This window comes from Macrobrachium nipponense, chromosome 36, assembly GCF_015104395.2.
Source record: "Macrobrachium nipponense isolate FS-2020 chromosome 36, ASM1510439v2, whole genome shotgun sequence".
Lineage (NCBI taxonomy): Eukaryota > Metazoa > Arthropoda > Malacostraca > Decapoda > Palaemonidae > Macrobrachium > Macrobrachium nipponense.
In genome coordinates, this window is record NC_087220.1 from 65,029,932 (window position 1) to 65,034,931 (window position 5,000).

The window sequence follows — 5,000 nt, forward strand, 5'->3', positions numbered from 1 at the left end:
TCAGAGTGTTAGTTATTAAACAAGCTCAACATTATTAAGGACTGATTAATAATTTGACTTCAGTAACTGATGTTCTAACATTTGTTGTACATATTGAACTAAACTTTGAATACTTATTCACTTAAACAATACTTAGGAAAGTAATTTAAACAGCCTTAACACACAGATTAATATAATTATTAACACCTTACAATTAACAACAAACACGCTGAAGGTGGCAAGCCAAATACTACATTCGTATGTTAGACCGCTTTATAGTTAAATGGAATTCCTTGTCGACGAAAGGACCTCATCCAAAACGTAGACGAAGCGAGAAAGTCCTATTCAGTGAATATGTTTAGCTCGTAACCACTCTGTCCTAAGAATATGAACAATATCACTATTAGTGACATGGAAACAGTAAGTCAAATTAAATTTCCCCAGAATTACTCAAAATTAAGCTGCATAAATTTTTACAGGGCTTCGCACAAAATAAAATCAACCTTTGACGCAAATAACCTGGAAATTTTATATGAATAAATTGACTCAAAAGGACCAAGAATAGTTATTTAATAATTAAGGATTTTAGCAAGACCTTTACTTAAATATAAATGAAAGTACTGGCAATAACAAGGAATCGAACTAAAACCCGCTTCCTTCAGTTGAACCCCATACCTGTTATTGTCCAGAGAGGCATAAAGTGCGACGTCGTTCACCACAAGAGCAAGTTGCTGATAAAGGAGCCAATTATGCGACACATCAAGCTAGGATTCCACTTGGGCTCAATCACACACAACGATGCTGAATACATCAAAGTAAACCCTTGGTCTTAACTCAAGGACGAGGACTTCAGAACTGCATACGTCTCGACGTGACACATGGTCGTGGCAAACCAATCGAAGAAGCTATCCAGTGGTCCAGTGGGGGTTTTACAACATCCACATATTGTTTATATTCCTCACTGTGTAATTATCGACGAAGAAACACATCTGCGAAAAACACTTGAACACGAAGATTAGTAATTTCACAGAAGGCTTAGAGGAATAGAGGAGGAGTTGCTGTCTTTCAGTACATAACCATATCGGCTTGTATAGTTATAACAAGGTAATAAGGGAACCAATGGAAGAGGGTTAAAAATTAAAGCAAGCTAATTCAATACCAACTTAAAACTATCAAACAACTACTTACTCCCCTTGAATCAAAATATGCGATTAATACAAACAAAAATGGAAAGTTACGAATTATATTCGTAATTTTCTGGACACATATTGCCGTTTGTGGTTACTTTAGATATTGTATTTTTTATTTTGTATAAGTACTTTGTGATAACCTTTACTAAGCTTTAGCATTGAGGCCAATGCCGGTAGGTGGCTGAGTGATTATGTTGAGCAGAAGTCTGGTAAGATTAGTTATGTAGGAAATATATTAGCTAGGAAACTCTACTACTATGAGATTCAGGGTCTCTGTAACACGGTTTTTTGGACTTTGCTCCTTGTCAAAGCATTGGATGTAGCTGAAAGTTGACATATGTATATTTTACAACCACACACAAATTTTGTCAGCATTATCAATAACCTAAACCCGATAGTTTTAATTTTCATAGAGTAAAAATGATCTAGCCGACGCCATGGCCAATGATTACGAGCCAAGAGTCGAAAACATTCATTACGTAAGCAAGGTAAACGACACTTTTGACTAAATGTTGCCCCGCCCATCCACCAGACAGAAATTCCATCGGCTCTGAAACCCAAAGACTTTATGAATGGCGGAACGATACATAGATGTGGGTGGGGTATCAGCGCTAGCGTAGTAATACTACTGTAGCAGTAGTGCCGCAACAGTATAGCAGTAATATACATGAATTAAACGTTTAGTCCAACTGCTGGGATCCTTGAGGATCATTTAGCACTTCTTACAACTACTCGAGAAATTAGTTTTTATAGCCAGAAGTTAAATTTTCTAATCCAACAATGACCATGGTAGCCTTCAGTGTTATCCTGAATTATAACGAGGCGAAAGTGGGTGGAGCCTCATGAAGTCACCATTCTGACGATAATTATTGGTGAAGGTTTAAAGCCAATATACGGTACGGCTATTTTTTTCAGTAAATAGGTAGATAGGCAATAAATAAAAATTGCTTGAACATTGGATATAGCAGTTTATCAAATCCAAGCTTGTCTACTATGTTTTTTATGATTATCAACTATTCCCAACATCTTGTCAATCTGATTGTGACCTATAAAGTAGACTGTAATTTCTCTGGAAACTTATTTTGGGAGTTAGACTAATAATCGAAGTGTTTTTGTATTCATTAACATATTTTGTTGGTTTGTTCATTATGACAATTATCAGTGGAGAGGTTCCAGAGTTCATAAAGGTGTACTGCTTTGCTTGTATTTAAATTTGTATGTCATAGTTGCCAGAGGTTTAGCCTTCGTTACGTATAGCCAATCATCCATCGAGAAAGAGGGAAGAAATGCTGTCATAAGTTACGTAACGAGTGCGTTCGAAACCTTTTCTCTAAGTAAGTTGGCCCGTCTTCAAAAAAGGTCACTTTTACATTATAAGTACCAAATTTATTCAACCTACGTAGTGCAGAATACACTCAAAATTTATGTGTTGATATAATATGTATTGTGAATAAGCGTTATATTTATGAAAAGCATAGATAAAAAGTTATTGCGAAAAAACCGTGTTACAGAGGCCCTGAATCTCATAGTAGTAGAGTTTTTAGTAGACGAAGGAGAAGGAGAAGTAGAAGAGAAACGCAAACCAGAATGTTTGTGATACGACACTCGTAAAACGCAGAAAAGGGACTGAGTGAGACATAACGAAAATCGATGATGCAAACTGTTAGACGTAAACTTTGACATGGGAGCAATGAATAACAAGTGGGTGGAGCTAGCTTATGACTAATCACAGCATATGCCCTGATTTGTTAGATGTTGTCGCCAGAAGTGGTAGGCGTTAAAGATTACCCAATTATGAAGAATTAGGGTAGTCTTAAAAGGAATCCAGAAGAAGAAGAGGCAGAGCCAGAAATCAGAAATTGGTCCATAGTTCAGTTGGAACGATGGAAAGAATCAGTTAACTACTCACTTCTGGATGTATAACTTGTGTCGGTTTAGACCCCGTTTATCCTGTGTCATTAAGACTTGTGTGATAGGAAAGTGAGATTGTGTGTGTTGCAATAATAATTAAGAACAAAAAACATGGTGTTTAACTTGCCCAGAATTCTAAAGGAAACTGAATTCACATATTTTCTCTATGTGATTTACCTCCTGAGACACCAACCGAGAAGATCGAGAATCGGCCAGTATGCAGAAACAGTAGTCCAGAAGAACAGAGAAGTATTAGAAATAATAACCAAATACGTTCCTACTAGAGATAGAAACTCAATGCTGTGTAAATAAAGAGTACCCCCATATAACATATAACAAATAATAACCAAAAATAAAAGTGAATGAAAAACATTGTAACAGAAATGACCCAACAATTCTACGGCTATGCTAATGCATAAATCTTTACATTATGTTTATATACAATATCATGAATACTAATAAGCATATTGATCTAAACCTACCTTGTTACAATTACCCTACACTTGAAAATATTGCCCTACTGTCTAAGATTTTGCCCAGATTACCCTACTCTTAGGGCAATTACCCTACAGTTGGCAACACTGTTGCTGCTGCTGCCTCGAAAGGGTCTGTGGCGGGAGTACCTTTTTTCCCGCATATTGGCAGGATATGCGCGGCCAGTTCGGCTTTTATCATTCCTCTAGATTCATACCCTGGCCCCTACAGTATACATTGCTAACACAAATTACAATCTGAAACTATGCAAGGGTGAATCTCTCACGGATGCAGCTTTTAAAAGGAAATAATCATACTCGCATACACAAGGAACCATCCATCGCTCATATGCTGCCAGCCAGCTGTTCGAGAACTCACGTGGCGGGAATCAACACGTGGAATCCAGTCATGCGAAGTTTACACTCGACTCGACTCTTCACGACACTAGACTTTCTTCTTTTGTTAGATTATATGTATACTTTTCATACGTTTGAACTTTTGTCTTCGCTTGTTTTCATATTCAATGTTTGTTGACAAGTTTTCCAGTGCTGGTTTAAGATTCCTCCCTTCTATTTGTGTATGTATTAGGTTGTACATTTGAAGTGTACCTATGTATATGAATACGCGGTATATTTACAAGCTGCAGTGTCCTGCATTTTATCTAGAGACTGGTCAAAAGTTTTAGTACTTTACCATAGCGATACAAGGTTCTGTTTACTGAAGGCCAACTTGTGTTTGAGCTGAATCTTCTTCTTCTTCTTCTTCCCAGCTTTATTCCTATTCGGAGTCGCCGTTTCAGCTGAATGAAGCCTTTTATTGTCCCAAATATATACTAGCAATCACCCAGGTTTCGATCTCTCCCTTACTTTTCGCATCAAAGGAGAACCTGCTGTTATTATAAATGCATAGTATATCCTCAAACCGGTCCCTCGTGTGGTAGCCTTGACTGAAATGGCGTGTCAGTGTACTTGCTTGTTCCAAACACAACTCCTGAATGTTACGTTACCATCTTTGTAGCCTTGATTAAATTCATAGCTTCTGGTCGCACGCAGGTTGGTCGCAAATAGAATGCAACTTCCCTCATTGATGTCGTATTTTTTACATTCTGTCCCTGGTAGATCATGGCTACTTTTAGCACAGGGGTTTATCTCCAGTATTTGCACACAAGAAGTCGCAGACGTGCACGCGTAAGTAAACACACACACAATACATGTATGCACCTGCGTGTGTTAAAAAACTGGAGATAAACTTCCGTGCTTATAATGTTTTATTCCTATTACTGTTTTTATTAATGTTCCTATTAATGTTTTTATAATGGTTATTTTATCTTCAGTTTACCTTTGTAAAATAACGTTTCTTCATTAAATTTTCAATGTATATGCATATATATATATATCTATATCTATATATATATATATATATATATATCTATATATATATATATAT